The sequence below is a fragment of the Falco naumanni genome, chromosome 1 (genome assembly GCF_017639655.2).
Source record: "Falco naumanni isolate bFalNau1 chromosome 1, bFalNau1.pat, whole genome shotgun sequence".
In the NCBI taxonomy this organism is placed as follows: domain Eukaryota; kingdom Metazoa; phylum Chordata; class Aves; order Falconiformes; family Falconidae; genus Falco; species Falco naumanni.
The window spans coordinates 78,141,287-78,159,984 of NC_054054.1; the positions used below are offsets into that span (position 1 = coordinate 78,141,287).

General features: G+C 42.1%; 1 long non-coding RNA gene across 1 annotated transcript; it reads right to left on the minus strand.

Annotated features, from left to right (window-relative positions):
* Nucleotides 1-400: 400 nt before the first annotated feature.
* On the minus strand, nt 401-16,894 carry LOC121082636. Its single transcript, XR_005826078.1, has 3 exons — nt 16,882-16,894; nt 6,283-6,288; nt 401-427 (listed from the first exon to the last, which is right to left on the minus strand). It is a non-coding gene; the product is annotated as an uncharacterized LOC121082636 (long non-coding RNA).
* Nucleotides 16,895-18,698: the final 1,804 nt, after the last annotated feature.

The following is an 18,698-nucleotide window of genomic DNA, read 5'->3' on the forward strand; positions in this document are numbered from 1 at the left end:
GGTGAGGAAAGTCCCTACCCTAGAAGTTCACTGTTTCATGTTTGGCCAAAGCAAATCAGGTTATTAAAATAAAATGTCATGATCATTTACTTTTTAATGATTTAACATAATTGGATGCAGGGCTTCAGGCAGGAACCAACTTCAAAGCTGGTGAGAAAGGTAATCTCAACACAAAGGTACGGTTGTCACATTTTTACTTTCAGATGCTTTTAATGAATGTAATAAGGATGACTTGAAAGTTTATAGTGACTTGTTATAATTACTGATGGAAAAAGCAAGGAAGTAATAGTGAATCTGTGACCACAGGAAAGTCAGGTTGGCCTCCAGTAATCAGGAATTATATTGCAAAACCAGGAAAATATGGTCAAACAAATATTAAAAAATATATTCAGTTTCAATTTTGTGCATTTAGCTGCTTTCAATTTTTCTCGCTGTTGTTGCAGTATACTAGTAAGTTATCTGCATGGTGCTTGGCTGCCGTTGAGGTGAATGAGTACCTGCAGAGACTTTTTGTGGTTCATAGTCAAGTAGTCCGTCTTAATAGATTCAGCTTTTTAATTTTGTTTGTTTGAATTTCAATCAGGCCCTTAATTCATGGCAGATTCAAATACCTTCTTTTTTTTCCCCAGTTCTGGGTTTGTTTTGTTTTTGCTTTTCATTCTTTCGACGGAAGAAAGAAAAAGAAAAGTGGGATAAAGATAAAAGATATCTGTGTGTGAAGGCGTTTTCGGTTTTCACCTTGCCTCCATGTTTCTTATTCTTTTAATAAGCTATTTTCCTGATTTTAAATAACTATATATCAATCTGTAACCACAATGATAAAGCCTAATTTCTTTAAATTGTTCAAATAAAAATATTTTATTCTTCTCTTCATTGCTGCTTAGTGCTGGTAACCTTCCACTCTTTACTTCTGGTAATGTGTATAGAGCAGGTGACATTTTCTCACATTAGTGACTGGATGGGAAACCTATTAGCTCCTTTTTTTCTAAAAAAAATTTAGGGGAAAAATTTAAAGGTACTAGTAAATCTTTTATGAAGCCCCAAGTCAATCTTTGTTCTGCTGTCAGTACATTCTTAGAGGAAAATTTTATTTCTCTGATTTTCCTCTCAAGTAGGGCATTGTTTGTGATCTAATAACAGATCTAGCTATCCACTGCATTACCTTTCCCATGTTTAAAATTCTTGCAGAGTTATAATCCCTTTCATTTCCTGCTTTTTAATGAATGGGTTTTATATAACTGTTCATTAGTGTAATTGTTGTTGATTTTTATTTTTCACTTCATTATTTCTCCATCAAAACTTATGCCACTGTTAGTCTCTTAGCAAAACAGAGCAAATTAATCCCAGCATCTGGGAAAACTGTTTGTAGGTAAGCATAAATAAGATGTAAATAAGATGTAAGACACTTCTTACGTTAGACTTCTTGCTTATGCTCACCTACAAACAGAGCTCAGGATGCCTGAGGATACCTTTAGGAAATATTTAGCTGACATCTAGAGACATCAAGCTCTTTAATCTTTACAACAGGCCTCTTTAACAAGACAGTCAGTTCATGCCAGTCGTGTTCTCCGAGTCCTAATTCAATAGAAAGGGACAGAGAGCAGGAGAGCTTTGCTGTGCTGCTGTTTCAGCATCTACCAGCCTAAATGAGAGCTGAAGTAACAGTCCTGAAGTGAATGTCTCCAATGCCAATAACCTCAGTTATTCACTCCTTCCTAATTGGTAGCTTTAGAAGGAGCTCCTCTCAGCTTGAGCATCAAGCAAGTGCCATAAAGAATCCCTCTGTCCCTAAAGGCTTATTACAGTTTTCCTACTTGTTTTTGATTTACATATCAGTCACAGAGACACTGGCGCCGATTTCCCGAACAACTTCTATGCAACTTCAGAAGAGCAAGAAAAGGATGGCAGGGCTGGAATAAAAGCAGGCACTTCAAAGCCTGAGTGTGAATAGCTGGGAGACCAATAACTCGAGAATATATAATAATCACTTTATGCTAAGAGGTGCTTAAGCTTCTGTGACATATTTATTGTGCGGTGTGAAGTTCTAGCATGAGCCTCTCATGGAGATGTTAAACCAGCAGCAGAAGCTCTATTAGAAGTCATGGCTGTTTACTCTTTGTCAATAAAGGCCAGTCACAAACACCATGAATTTTACATTGTTGCTCTTTCTCATATGGAGTAGAGGATTTATAAATGGATTTTATGTATTTCTATCCAGGCTATCACAATAGGAAGCAGCAATAAAGTCCTATTTTCTGTGATATTTCTATATTTTCTCTGTATTGCTCTCTATTAATTTCAGTTTCCACTTAGCCCCTTATTATTTATTCTGTGTCAGTGTTGCTTGCACACACTATGCTGTGTGTAGTTACCTTTACATGGCTATCGCACTGCACCCGATCCCTGCCAAACCATCTGTCTAATCAGCAACCTCTTCCACTGGCTCAAGAAGCTAAAAGTATTTGAAGCAAAGCTAACATTTACTAGAAAGAGAGAGGTGTTGCAGCACTATCCAAACTAGCCGGCTGCAACAAGGCTTTTACCATCCCATCCCAGGTTAACTTCCATAAGCAGCTCCCACAGCTTGCCCCAGCACAGCCACCAACCCCCCACAAGGTTTCAACAGTTCATCTGCTGTCCAGGACATTTCTTCAGCATCTTCAGGCCAGCCCACCCTGCTTTGTGCCTCTGCTGCAACTTCTCCTTGTCTCGCCTACCTCCACAGCACTCTCTCTCTTCTCCCTCTGCTACTTCCAGGTCTCTCCTCACCCCAGGCTCCCCTTCCCCCCCCTTGGAGCTATTTAACTACTCAGCAGAACCAGCCACAGCTGCACCTTGTCCACATCAGCCAGCCCACCGCCCCTGAAGCCAGCCCACAGCTGTATGTCATCAATGTTCATTAACCTGCCTTCATTCCTCTATAATTCCTTTACAGATAGGTATTAAAAATTGGAATATATTCCTATCTGAAATATATTTTCATTAAAATAGGATGATTAATTTCAAAAAACATCCATTACAAGGGTATGGTTAACTCTGTTCTTGCAGTTTAATGAGTAAAACGTTCCATCTTAACTTTGAGGCCTAGTATCAGGTAGAAGATGGTGTCACAAAGGCAAGACACAGAAGAAACGCTTGCCTTATGTAAACCTTACAAGATGGCATTATTACGGGTTTCTTCTCTTTAAGAGAACAGTGACAAAGAAGGGTAACAGTGAAATCGAAGACAGAAATACTGGAATAATCATCTTTGCCAATACACTGCCGTGGGTGCAGGCCCATAGGAATGTATTGATTTTTTGGGCCCTGGGAGAAATGCAGCAAATGGTAACGCTGGACAGAATCCCTTGGATTTGATGATGTGCTCCTCCATCTCCATGGTGAATGCTTAAGCGCTTTAAACGGCTGTGCCCGCTGAGAAAACACTCCCCACCAGGAGCAAGGCTGGAGCAGCCAGTGGAGCTCACCTGGGGCTTCCTGACAAGGTACGTGAGGCTGACAGTGCCAGGAAAGGCCACCGCGGTGGGGAGGAGAGGCTAGGGAGGTGACTATGGGGGCTATGGAGAAGATGGAGCAGAGGGGCTAGGGTGGAGAGGGGGAATGGGTTTGAGGAGATAGGAAGAGGTCACTAATGGCCTTCAGAGGCATGCGTGTGGGATTGGAAGGGGTCAGTGGAGGTTTCAGCTTATTGGAGGAAGGGGATGATGGTAAGTGGGGGTCAGTGAAGTTTAAAGAATTCTGAGTGGGATGAAGGCAAGGTTTCAGGGAGCTGTGGAACTCTGACAGGGAAGGCAGGTCTTATTCCTTCTTTTTTTCTTCCTTCCTTACCCACGTGTTTCACCATGCTTCTTTTCTTGGGATACCTGACTATTTCCCCTCTTCCTTACACTTGGAAGCTGTACTCCTCACTCACCCGCACCCTAGTGCCTGGCCCCAGGCAGCCACATGCCCCCACCCTCCACCCCTGCGAGACACACGGGTCCTGCTGCAAGACAGCCGGGCCACCCTCCATCTGCTGCACCTTCTGGGCTGGAGGGAAGGGTTGGAGCAGGGCTGGGCTGCCAAGCTGATGGAGACTGGAGAATGAGGCTTTCTGCTGCTACATTTCCCAAAGATAAAGCTGTGGCAGTGGCACCTGCTCTGCTGGGAAGGGCTCGTTCTGGGGCCATTGCTGCTGCCCCCACTCTTTGGCCCATGCTTCAGCAGCAACATCCAGAGAACATGAGAACTTCGCAAGCAGGAGGTGGGATTGGCACAGGCAAAGAGCAGTCTGCCAGCCACTGAATCTGCCTGCTAATGGGCCATTAATGTCAACAGAAATCAATGGGAGTTACTCTGAACATGGGGTAAGCCTAAGGATGGCAATACAAAACCCATCAATCCTAAATGATTTTTCCCTGTATGATGCTTGCGCTTAATGGGTTGAATATAATTAACAATGTCTGGGTATCTTCTACAATTTTATTTTCTGTGTAGGAATGCTCAAATCAAAGGGTCTTTCTGATATTACTGAACAATTTTTGCTCCACACTAAACCTCTCTGCTCTAGCAAGGTCACTTCTGTCTATGGAAAAGCCTCACACTTTAGCGTGGTTCAACGAACTCATTGTAGCCCAGACTTAGAAAGGTATTCAGACACTTACAGATGGAAACTGGCACATAAGAGATCAAAGCTCCTAACTCCACTGATTCACTGATACATTTTTAAATACTTCCAGATCAGAAAGGCCAAATCCATCAAGGAACCTAGATCCTACTTGCAAAAGTAGGTGTCTACTTTCAAAATTAAACTGCTATTAGAAATTTCAGAAAGTCTGAATAACTGCTGCCTCACCCCCAAGTTGCTTAAATTCTGCTGATTTGCATCCATATCAGCCCCTTGGTACCTCTTGCTGTCTGGCATTCATAAAAGTCTGGGTGTACCAAGGAGATTCAGATGTATTCACAAACTAAACACCCAAAACATCTGTTAGAATAGGCATTCTCAGACCACACGTTATTCAGGCTAAAGAGAAGGGATGTGTAACTTCCACAGCAGCACACTTTTGAGGTGACCTAGTCCTTTTGGCATGTAGGAGACAAATCTTTGGTCCCTTCCCCTGCAGAACTGGAACAGATGCTAAAGCTGCATCCCTCTTCACCCAAGTGAATACATGAGCAACGTGTTCCAGGCTGTGATGCTCTTGGGCTCCACGGTGAGGCTAGGAGAGCGGCTGTCCTGGGAGGGTCCCTCACTGCAATTTTGTTCTGATTTTTGGTTGACTTGGTGCCTTGTGGGATTTTCATCTAGGTGCACAGTGTGGTTCCTACAGGTAGTGTTTAAAAGTTAAGCTTTGCAGTGCATATTGCTGATTTTTCCAAATCGTCTCCAGGCTTTTTCCCAAATGGCCAGTTTTAGCCCTTTGGCTGCCTATACTCCCAACTGGAAAGTTTCTCAGGTTGACTTCTACTAGGTCCGCTAAACCTGGGTGTGCCTAGCCCTTTCCTGATTACCAGGGCTATCTGACTGCGCTGACACAGCGACACTGGAAGCTACTCGCTTCTTCCTCCTGCCCCCTTCCAAAGAGTGAGACAAGCAGTGTGGGAAATGGTACTTTGCAGCAACCCTCAGCATCCTGCATGGGTGGGATTTGGGGCTTTGTCCTCAGTACCCCTGGGATTTGGCTGTCACCTGTGGGAACTGAGAAGCACTTTAACCACTGCAGCTATGTCCAAGAAGGATGATAAGTCAGGGCATTCTGCCACCTACGCTCACAGACAACCAGTTAATAATGTAAGCTGAAATTGATGTGCCAGGCCATGAACAGTGCACATAATGTGCCAGCCATTCAATTGTCTCTGCTGTAGAAGCAATAACCTCTGGCAGAGAGAAAGGACAGGCAGCTGGGGATGATAACCTTTCAAATTGCTCTAACATGCATTTGGAAAGCCTATAAATCTGAATCCTGAAATACAAATTCCCTGCCATGAAGAGTAACTGCAAGTGTATAACCAATTTTTTTTCTGTATTGCAGACTGCTAAAGGCAGACAGATAGCTCACTCTTCACAGAGGGACAATCAAACCTTTAGACCTGTGGCTCAGTGCAGTATGCTTAAAAAGAAACTGAGAGTGGTCACCATTAGGACCACTGAATGTGATAACAATTTATGGATCATAACCCTCTCCACAGGCAGCTGCTCACTGGCATGTGCCATAGGCTGGGCACGTACTTCCTTCATGTCGACCAGCCCATAGCTCTCCCTTCTGTCATCTTCCCTCTTTTGGGTTGGAAAAATTGAACCTCCTGCTCTGGAGTCTGAACACATTTTTGTTACTGTGGGCAGGGCAGGGGCCTGATTTCTGTCTGGGTGAGGAATTCTGCTCTGGAAACTTTTCCAGCACACTGTGCATTAATTGAGGGGTGAAACTATCTAACTGCATTTTGAACTTACATAATCAGAGTATTCAAAAGAATCAGAAATATTTTGTTCTCTGCATATGATGTGTGTGTGTATATATATATATATATATATGTGCACCTATAGTTATAAAAGTGCACTGTGAGGCCCTGAAATTATGTCCCTTAAAGTAGTTTAGCATCTCTTGCTGGGATGCAGTGGTCCTCTGAAAGCAGTGATCAGTGACTCTTTAAGTTGTCCCTACCGTTCCAGCCCTGCAATAAAAGGGTGAACATAGTGTAAGTGGTGTATTTTAAGAAACAGAGGTATAGCATAACCCCACAGAGGTGAATTACTAAACTGTGTTAAGTAATCATGCATAATTATAACTGTTTATTTCATTATATTATTCCATTATATTAATTATACTAATGCCCAGACTTATTCTCCTGTAAACCAGTGTAAAGGTCACCAATAGCTTCAATTTCCTTTGGAATATGCCCAAAGAAGCTGTTCTTTAATGTGCTCCACACAATCTACTACAATATCAAAGGTCTTACTTCAGGGCCAGTTCAAGAAAACAGAAATATCAGTGTTCCAAAGTTTGCTTCATTGCTGTGAAGTGTTAAAAATTTGGACTTGAATGGTGACTTAAAAACCACACTTTTTAAAAAAAAAGAATAATAAAGTAATGGTATTACTATTCAAGCAGTAGTTCTATTACTTTCCAGCTACAGCATCCTTTTTATACGTATAGATAAAAGTATACACAGAATAAACATACAGTAAGGATTTGTATTACTCTTGGAGTTATATGTTCAGGAAACTTGGGTTCATTTATGTTGTTTGCATTCCGTTTTATTTATAATTAATTCCAGTATTAGACAAATGCCACTTCTGATTTTCCTTGATATTATTCATTTCTTTTGGGGGTTTTACCACATCTTTCTAGAATCTTTTTTTAAGATTACCACTACCTCCTGACTTGTCTTTCCTGGCATCTAAAGCATTTTTGTGGTGAAAGACCTGTTAAATGAGTTACATGACAAATAAAATTAAGCCAGTGGGAGTTTGCCCTGAGTACAGCCTACTAGACAGGCAATTACAATGTTATGCTTAAATGTTATCATTTATTGATTTTGGTTTTTTCTGTGCAAAAATGAACTAAGCTATTTTCATTCTTCTGAGAGTCATTGTGATTTTGATTTTGATCTGAATCATTCTTCTCAGACACCATAAAGTGCAATAAACACTTCTGATATGTTGCCCAGTCTGGGGGAATTGTTTCTGTCTCCATTGTTATAGATGTTGATCATCTCTGCGTAACAAAGAGATATATAGTACTCCCAAATATCCCCATCTCTGAAAGGGATCAAAATGGTCTTGAGTCCATAGGGGCAAGCCTAGCCTCCAACAAACTCAGTGTTTCCCAAAGGCTGGAAGGACAAGCACAAATGTAAAAGAAATAATCATATCCCACATATCTCACTGCTGGTAGCTACAAGCATCAGTCTGAGCCTATTTCAAGTGTCCATGTTCATAGACGTTTCTTGAGGAGGGATGAGGTGTAACTCCAGGGCAGGTCTGTTGCTGTAAATGCAGAGAACCTCTGCTACCAGCATTTATCTCAGTGTATGTCTCCTTTAGTAGATGTCATCATCATTGCTGAATCAAAATACAAATATTACTGTCTTCAATGGGAAATATTGCAGTCGGGAGGATGACCCTTGTAAGGGAAGAGTTGTAGAACAGGGGGTAGGGTGTTATCCCTAAAGCGTGGCTTACAAGTGCTCAGCATCCAAGAATAAAGCAGACTTCACCTCCACTGAGAGCCTGAGGAGCAGCTAGGAGTCCTCCTGCAAAAGAGGACTAGTGCACTGCATGGCAGTTTGTAGAACTGCTTATTCCACAGCTGAGGCTAAAGGCATCCTGAAAGAAGAATCTGGGCAATGACCCAACCGAATGGTTAATGCCTCTGAATCTGCAGGCAGGAGGACCCCTGCCCAGAAGCAGCTGAGTGCAGCAGTAACTGACTGGCAGCTTTCCTGGGGTATTGAGTAGGGGCCATTCCACATATGAAAACTGTGTGCTTCCTGGAAGTCCTCATAATCCTGACCCAGCATAGATGCAGTGAACTTCTCCGACAACGTATATCAGATGGGTCTTTCAGGTTGTCTGACCTGTGCCGAGGTGCAGTCTTGACGGAGTCTAAGAATATGCTCTGTATTCTAATGTGGAAGCTTCAGTCTGCAATCCTTTGGAAAGATGGTTTAAAATTGTGCCCTTTTCTGTCCATGAAGTGTATACAGATGGCTTGCAAAATATGCTCACTGACATATTTCAGATCTGTCCTCTGCATGGTAATAAACATGCTGTAGCTGCTGCATAAATTATTAGAAATAAATTGCTTTCTTCTAAAGGCAGAAAAATTACTGTCACAGTAAATTTACTAGAAAGAACAATGAAAGATTATTGAAAGCAAAAGATTTTTGTGCAACATTATCATTAAAGCGGAATTTTCGGAAGTTTCTCGTTTAGGAGTAAAAAATTTATTCTAGGTTTAAAAATGGATGATAAAATCTCAGCACTGCCATAAATTTTGTCTATATAATTGAATTTTGCCAAGTAAGTAACTTCTTTTAGACCCTTGCTCAGATTGTAAACATAGAAAGGTCTGGAATCAGGACAGTACCTGAACAGAAAAGGTTAAGGTAATTCTTAGCCAAGACAGCACTTTCCTGTGTTTTAAGTAATACACCTAGCAGGTCTGTTTTCTTCAGTGGGATTAAAGCTATGATGCCTAATATCGCCAATCCTATCTTCAAAATGAATGTGGTTGGAAAAACATCAGACTTATTTAAAAGTTGTAAGATTTTGTCTTGCATTTTTTTAATTACTTTCTATTTTATTCTTTAGGCTACATTTCTGAGGTAGTTTTGAACCTTTCCCTGAGATCAGAAGGGCTCAAAATGTACTCAGAAATGAATAGTCCTCTGCAATTTCTTGCTGCTCGCATTTGGGGCTTGAAGAGAAAGCATTAACGGTTGCAATTCTTGCAATAACATTACAAGAATTGGCAAAGCTGGCTCTGCCTCTGTCTAAATTTCAGCTTTTCATGGTACAACTTTTTCCCTCAGCCTAAAAGCTAGAAGAACTGGGACAAAATATACAACCATTTCACGTATGTGGATGGATGCAACCTGACTGTCTCATAAGGTTTGCTTCTGAGCACTCTCAGCAATCGCAGCTGGCTTGGCTAATGGTCCTCTGTAACAGAACTACTTATTCCACCCCACCCCCCACCCCCCACCCCCCCATATCCACAAAAGCTATTTTAGATGCATCTTTTCTTTCTTTTTCCAAGATGCATAGAGTATCTTACCTTATGAGGGCAGCAGATCAGCTGTAAAGACGTACATCATGTTATGGCTTATGTAAAAACTGCGCTGTTTGAAAAAAATCCTGTATATTTCTTCAGCCATTTGAAGATCAAACAAGAATGATAAAAGACAGCTGTAGTACAGAAGAAGACAAAAAGCAATGAAAGGAAGAAACATGGGGATGACTGTACAATGGATATGTATTGACAGACTGAGAAAATTGGGGCTCAGGGCTCACACAGAGAGAACAGAAGGGAAAATCAAGTTTCAAACTGACTGTGAGGATAATACGGCTTTACTGATCTTTCCTTAGGTTTCAAGTGAGGATTGCCACTGTGGACTGAACCAAGATTAGACAGGGAACAGAGAGATGTAAGAAACCCACTGATGCCCTGTATGACCTACCGAGGGTGTGAACAGATGCTGCTCAAGAGCCAGCCACCTTCCTCGCACAGTGTCATCAAGGGTGTAAAAGTCTGCACTCCTGACAGCTTCTGAGCGCACCATGCCAGTCCTGCTGGGGATATAAAAGTTGAAGAAAACTCAGAAAGTGTGTGAGGGCCAGATGTCCACCACTTGAGTAAGCTAACTCAGGTCTCTGCAGTGACGGTTTAAGGGATGCAGCTGCTGCTGTGGATACTGTCAGTCATACCTGAGAGCCTGAAGGTTAGTGAGCCTTCAAAGGTGATTTAAACACCGGATGCTGTTGAATTTTTCCCTGGGCCATATCAAAAAGGGTATTCGTCAGTGTTGATCCTGGTGGCATTTGTGAGCAAAGAATGGGAGGGATAAACATTTTGGCCTCTACAGCATTAGAGGTGCTGTTATTCTGCCTCTGGATTTGTTCCTGGGCAGCTTAACTGTATTCTCTTTCATGTTTCATGGCAATGCCATGATTTATTTGGGCTGATGACAGGGAAAGATTTATGATTATATTTCCGGAACATCCAGTGCAGACAAACCACTGAAAACAGAATGGGGGAGTTAAGCTGTGCATCTCAGCAGCCTTTACTCAGTCCCTCTTGAAACTGCAAACTGGCACGGAGAATGGCTGCAATAGCTTCAGCTGAATTCAGTGTGAGGTAGGGAGTGCTGTGGGAGTGGGGTGACCTGTTTAGCCTGGTTTAGAGAATACTGACTTTCAAATCTCGATTTCTTACTTCATGCTGGGTAGTGAACCCTCTGTGCTAGCAGTGGGAAATGTCAAGCAACTGAGAACAATCAGTCATGATCAGAATTATGATTTGATTGTCCGGGGACAATGTCAGCAACATGTTATAAGAACCTGTCAAACAAGAAAACAAAAAAAATTCTGCCTTGAGGGATTGTTCCTCAACAATCTCCAGCTCATCTGATCCCAGATTTCAACACTAACACATCCTAATATACCCTGTAGATGCCCACTAAATTTCACAGTGTTTGGAAGAAGCAGTGGATTTTAGAGCACCTTTAGACAGAAACAAATTCCCACCCTTAATGATAGTAAAGTGTTTCGGTTTTTTTCCCTGTATGTGGCTACAGTAGACCAAGTTAAGTTAAGGCTGATGCAAGCAACAGCAAATTAAATTTAAAAGCAGTAAGAGAATAACTGATTTTGGTTCTTACTATTGCTGTTACATACAGGGACATACAGATTGTAAATTATATGCAGAGCTAATGGCCATCCATTAATTCACATGCCAGATAACCAGCCTGTGAGATTTACCCCTGCTCCTTGATTAGCTATTCCCTCTCCTACTCTCAGGGCAGGGGAGGGGGGGGGGGGGGGCGCGGAAGGGGGAAGAATAGACACCTCATTTCAACCTTTTGCTCAAATCTAGCACATTTCTTCTCTCTGCATTGTGACACAGCAAATGGATATCAAAACTATGACCTGACAATTATCTTGAGATCTTGTGATACCTGATGAATATAAATCAGTAGCCATAAGCATGCCTTGGAACAGCTAGCAATATATAAAATCAATATTTTGTCAGTATTTTCTGCAGCATAAACTCACCTTCTGGTGAGAGTGGTGGAGATCTCCTCAGCATTCTCAGCCTTTTCTCTGAGCTGGGAGAAGAAACAATGAGAAATAGTGCAAAGTGAAGCAGCACTCTGCTGTTCGGGGTGTTTAGAGCAAGATGGACAAGGAAAGACAAACAAGTGCAGCAGCAGAGGTCAGGTAAGGACAAGGTTTGGTTCTTATGAAATCCTCAGAGTGAGAGGGAATCTCTGCCGAAAGGGACGATTTGGCAGAGGGGATGATACAGCCTCCAGGACTTCTCGTCCTTCTTTCATTATTTAGGCCCAGCTTCCGATACCTTTATTAGAGCAACTGCTCATTCCTGAGAAAAATTATTTGCTCACCACACTAAGTACACCAGTTACACCACCAGAAAACCTGGGAGCAACATTCAGCTGTATAAATTGGACTCTGATCCAGAAATTTTAATGACTGTAGCAGAACAAAGCCCTAAGAACAAGTTAATTGAAAATATAATTTATTTTGTGCCTGCCTAACTCATTCTCTTCACTCAATATACTTATTTGACTAGATTTATGTCACTTTTAAGTCTTATAGATTCATACAAATGATCCATATCTATTTAACATGGTTGGTTCGCCTCCTTTCATTTTGTAGAGCCCCACGTTTTCCCTAACTCCACGGAAAAAAATGACATGGTCAAAACAACAAAGAAGTCCCTGCCATTGATAATTACCACACAGTTATTGCAGTTGAGAAAGATCTTGCACCATTTACTGCCTACTGAGATGCAATCAAAATTAAATGGGTGGAAATAACTCTGAAGTGGCAGCTTTAAGCTGTAGCAAAGGAGCGCAGGGCCTTATTTTCAGGACAACACAGAAAATGGCCTGGGTCAAACTAACCCTCTGTGCCGTGTCCAGCACAGGCGATAGGAAATGCTGCTCGGGGACAACTCATGATCCTGCCTGTCTGCAGTCCATCCTCCTCACACTTCTCCGGCACCCACCACCACACGGAGGATGCCAGCGAGCACATGCTTGCCTCTTTTAGTATTTCTTTACGGACGTGCTGCCCTGGAATTTGTCTGCTTCTGCCTTTTTCAACTGGCTGGTACTGTGGACCTCCACAGCCTCCTGTAACAGCAGATTGCAGAAGGTAGAGCAGGTAGTGACCTGAGGTATCAAAAAAAAAATACTTTATCAGGATTGAAATTGCTCTCCAACTGGTTTCTGTGAGTACCCATAGGACGCCACAGGACTTGGCAAATAGTAATTCTGTATTTGCTTTACTCACTGCCTTCATTTTATAAACCTTGACCATATTCCACTCAGCCTGGGGGAGGGAAAAGATCATGAAAAGTCCCATCCTTTTCTGATTCCCTGTAAAGGCTGCTGATCCATCCCTTTTATCGTCTTAGTTGCTTTTCTCCGCATTTTTGCTAATTTCTCTATGCCCTTAAAATGTGGAAATAGGATTGTACAGAGTGTTCAAGATGTGGGTGCACCAAGGTTTTATATTTCATGGTTTGTTCTTACCATCCTTTCTGGGAACACCTCGAATTTTTTGTTGGCACTTTTGGCTGCTGTTGCATTTTGAGCAGATCTGTTCAGAGACTCGCAGGTCTCTTTCCTGAGCTTCAGCTGCCAGTTTTCCGTTCAGCACTGCGTAAGCACAACTTAGATTATTCTCCCTAGATGCACTATATATATACATACACAGGAACTTCTTTGGTACTTATTACTGCCCTTGCTCAGCTGCGTACTGCCATTCTAGATCTCCTTACGATGAGTGTGTGTGTGTCATTTGACTCACTGAAGGAGTTCAGTATCATCTGCAAACTGGGACACATTTCTGTCCCCCTTCCTTGTGCAGGTCATTGATGAAGATCCTCAATAAAACTTGTTCCCTAAGATACTCTACTGCTTACTCTTCTTCATCCTAAAAAGTGACAATGAATCCCTTCACTCCCTACCCTGTATGCAGCTTTCAATTCATAGAAGCATCAGCCCCATGGCAACTTCTTTTCTTCAGTAGTGTTCTGCTAGGCATCATGTCAGGGGGTTGTTGAAAACTGGAACAAAAAATAACTTTGATATGTGGATAACTTTTACAAGTTCAGAAAACTAGTGAGGCAAGATTCACCTTTACAGGATTTACTTAGTCCAGTGAAGGCCACCACTTGCATACAGAAATGGGAGTAAATCCTGCACTAATCCAAGCGTGGGCCACCAGAAGCTGTTTCTGAGCAGTGGGAAGGTGAGAGGGGTGGCTTCTGTCTATATTGACTTGATTCTTTGCATGCCTACTTAGGGCGGAAAAACTTAGAACAAAACAGCCCGAGGGCAAGGGATGCTACAGAATCTGAAATAAATGAAAACAGGTCTACCCTGGATACACCAAAGCAAAATCCTGGGCCTGCAGAAGCCCTCTCAGTATGGAAATGTTCTCTACTACAGACTCCAGGCTAGCTAGCTAGTGAGGAGCTCCAGTTTTGAACCACCACCGTGAGATCAATGTCATACTTTTCAGAACAGCAGGTAAGTTTGGAGTGGATAACTCTGTCCCCCGCCCCAAATATCTGAAAAGCAGAAGACTTAAAGGCTTGCTCTGCAGAGCTTCTGGGCTGGCCCCTCTGGAGCTATTCCTGCACTCCCAGGTAACGGATCCTCGTACATTTAGTTTCACTGGTCTCTTTTTGCCTGGTTTTCTGCGGGAGATGAGGCCATCCATCGGAAGCAGACAGCAGCCATGAAGGTGAGCCTGGATCTTGACACTTTCCCCCCAGGCTGAGCACCTTTTTTAGGCTGCGGGGCTTCCAGTGAAGTACTGCTTAACACTGGGGTCAAATCTGTTTCCCTTAAAACAAATGTGGGCAGCAGAATCCCAGCCCTGATTTTAAATTGGCCTTTCTTGCACCACCAACCTGATACTTTCTGAAGTATATGTATATCGTACAAACTTCCGGGAAAAAAATTTGCATTAGTTCTGGAACCAATTAATAGTTCACCAGTGTAGGACTGGCAGATTTATTTGTACAGCATCAGAGATTTGTGGGCTAAGCTCACCTAGGATAAAAAAAAAAAAAAAAAAGTAATAACTTAAAGTCTGCTATCTGTGAAGCTCCTGCAAACTTTTTTTTTGAAGTCTGCACCTTTGCCACCCCCTTCATTAAGCTTGGTATTATTTACTAATTTCATGACATATTAAAGGTTTTACTAACACGAACCCTCTTCAGTATAAATGGATTTCTTCCACAGAAAGGCACAACTCAGTTTCTTGTTCTATTTATATCTATAAATGAATATTTGTATTTGATGTGGGAATTATTTCAAAATAATGTTTGCTATTATAGCACACTATATCATATTTATAAATGTGTGATGTAGCATTACTGCACTGTTTTATTGAGTTTACCAGGAAAAAGTCAGAGAACAGAGTGTGGCATCTATATACTGGAAGTATTCTTTCTATTATGCTGTGTGAAAGTTCACAAAGGAGCATGACCAACAAAGGGAATGTTTTTCACTAGCAAATATTAGTACTTTATTACAATATTGCAATAGTAAAACTATTGTAGGTTTCCTTAACAGTCAAACTGAGTTGTATACCTCCACATAAAGGTGGTACAGGAGATGCCCATGCCTGCTGCACTTGGTAACAAGGTGAGAGGGGATGGGTGGCGGATGCTGTGAGCCACCGCTGTAGCAAGAGGCTGAAGTCTCCACTTATTTTGCCTAAAGTTTGAGCTTTTGTCTTTAAGCTCATCGATTTGCTGCCTTGTGTTGCAAAGTATCTCTGCAAAAGAATATTTGATGCTCGGGGTTCTTTCCAAAAACATGTTTTCACTGCAATAAAGGTAAAGAGGAGATTTATATGGGTATATGTAAGCCTGGAAATTTCAGGATTTCTGTGAGGAGCAGGTTCTGAGCTGGTAGCTCCTGGAGGCAGCCTAGACCAACCAGCTTCACTGCCTAGAAGTCCCATCTGCCTTGTTCAAACCTGGTATCAATTTTACCCCCGTTTTCAGTGGGAGCAGACTAAAATCTCTCACTCCTGTTTTCTTCTTAGGAGCTGAGGTTTGCTGAGCAGCTCCTGACATTTTGAGGAGCAAGCTGTAGGCCTTATGCCTCCAGGCAGAAGGTACTCGGGTGTCTCCAAAAGAGCAAGTAAATGGTCTGCCAGGGAAAGTCAAGGTTTTTTACACTGCTGACTTTTCTGTAATTTTAGAGTATACGACCACAAGCTGGCCTGAAAATACGGCACAGATGTTCCCAACAGCAGCTCCCACTTACTCTTGGGCTTGTGCAAAGGTTGGGGCAGGTTCATACTTATTTTTAACCCAGTGATACTTTTTTTTTTTTTTTTGTGTACTGTGTTCTGCATACTCCGTAATTTGACTTGCATTTATAAGGTCTGAGGGAATGAAGTAAGCTATTGAAGTAAATCCATTCTGGGGAAAAGCAGCCCCTTGATATAGAGAACTGACCAGGTTTTTTGACACAGGGATGTCTGTTCTGCTCAGTGCTGAATGGTCAGAAATAATACTTACCCGAAAAACTATCAAGCGCAAACTTCTGCCAGAGTACAAATAATTTAAAACTGTGAGGTTAGGATTTTCTATGGTGGCCAGGAAGAGAGATACCCAATTCCCACTAGGTTTAAGGGAACACCCATTTCCCTCAGAAACCTGTTAGTAAGTTATGGTCTAATGGTCATGCTAATACTTAGCTACATGGTATAAAATAAAATGTTCTGGACTGTTTGGAGAAATAATCAAGTTATTTTGATCAATGCCTCTGCCTTTTGTCTCTGATGGGACAAATCAGTTAAACAATTGACTTTTTCATAGGTATGATTTCTTTAAAATGTCATAAGGTGATAGAAAATTGAACAAAATTTACCCAAGAATTTATCTTAATTCCTGTTAATGATATTCACTACTTTCTCACTAAGTAGGCCAGATGTATTTGCACTATAAAGAATAGGACCATAATGCTAAAAACATGCAAAGCTACATGGCAATTCACTTTTGCTGAGGAAAGAAATGAGGTGGTAAAGAAGCGATGTGCCAAATTTTGTTCTCAGATTTTGTAGTGAGGCAAAGGTAAAGACAAAGATAAAAAAAGATCTCATCTTCTCAGAGACATTAACACCATTTTCTTCTTTTTTGATGATGAACAAGATTTGCTATTAGAAGAGAGAACAGTGCATCTGATATCCCCAGGAGGGGAGATCAATAGCAGAAACAGTTACATACAGAAACTTGTTAGTGTGATTTTGGGAAGAAGGTGGCAAGAATGAAAGAAGATGGAAATGGATGGGAGTGTCCTGACTGGCAGGGATGAATGCTGGATAAAAACTAGAATCATGGGGAATATTTTGGAATAAAGGGAGAGGGTGAATTGGTGAGAGCCACAAACAAGATTTTTTGTACATAATAGAAAAGCCAGGATGAGACAGAATGTGTGGAGACATACAGAAGCAGAGTAGTCTCCAGTCATTTGACAAAACTCTGCTGCAGAATCTGTAGATAAATCTGCTTTTCTTGAATCTCCTCACTGGAACCTGTTGTTAGGATTGTGTGATATTAACTTAATGTAATGGCAGATCCATCTAAACTTGCCATTATCTACACTGTTAACTAAAGAATTAGAGAGCTGTGCACAAGTGTAAGATTGCCAACATGACAAAAACTTATATGTAGATCAGCATGGGTTTACAGATTAAGAGAACCAAGGAAAAAAATTTCCCTCCCATGTTTGACAGTTTTGGTCTTGTATGGATATTTTGTTCTGGAACACAGTAAATTATATTTACGAGAAAGGGAGTCTGTACCAGGAACTTTTCTGGGAGAGCTGTTTTGGCCAGTCTCCCCATGCAGACACACACACACACACCAGTCTTTGTACGCACGGAAAATAGCACACAGAGATTCTGTAAGGACAAATTTGATACAATCTGCAAAATCTTAAGCCCCGACCCTATATAACGTGTATGCCTGCAGTCAATGGACACTAGGTGTTTAAATGTCTCCGAGGGTCTGGGGAACCACTAGTGATATATTGGATTCCAGTCCAGGCACTGATGCTGAGAAAAATTACTCACATGTCACCATGATACCGGGAGCGACAGGTGGAATTTCTGTCACTGAAGTTTAGGTCCCCATGGTGTACAAAAAACTAGCTGCTGAGGTTCCCACTGTAGTCAGAGAAGGTCTGGTAAACAGTTGATGGTGTTTAGGGTGAAATTTGTCTGTCCAAACATAAGTGTCTGTTTTAGGAGGGGACGAATCAAGTTTTAAATCCCACCGGTTAGTGCCTCTCTCCTGACGACTGAGGAAGTCTAAGACAACTGGTTCGGATGCAAACACCTCCGCCACAGCCACACACAGCCTCTTCAGCTGCTTTTATATTTCTATGGGGAATCATATATCTCTTACCATTCCCCAGGATACTGAGACGATCGTTCTGCAGCTCGCAGAGCAGGGAGGCGACACTGAAGAGCAGCTGAACCTTTCCAGCTCCAACCTGCGAAAGCAGCACTGCAGGAAGAGCTTGCCCGAAGGAAGGCTGTGCCAGTTGGATGTGCTGGGCGAGGGGATTAGATCTTCAAGGAATGGTTGCAGAGTTCCACTGGAGCACAGAGGCTTTCAGCCAAGCTGGAAAAGTGGGAGCTGACACATTCCTTTGTGCCGAAGCCGGGCGATATGGATAAGCTGTGTGCACAGATGGTGCTCTGGCTGCTGATCTCGTCGCTGTGTGCAATCACCGAACAGTTAGCCTTCCAAAAACACCAACCCCCTACCCACTTTTTTCCCCAAGTCTCTTCCCATCCCCTCTCCTCCATCCCAAAATATCCCCTAGCAATTAAAATACCATCAATCTCTGCAAAATGTGGGTGTGAATCACGGGCAATTAACAAAGGAAAGGAAAGAGTTCATTTAGAAAACTGCCAGTTCAATTCTGAGTGG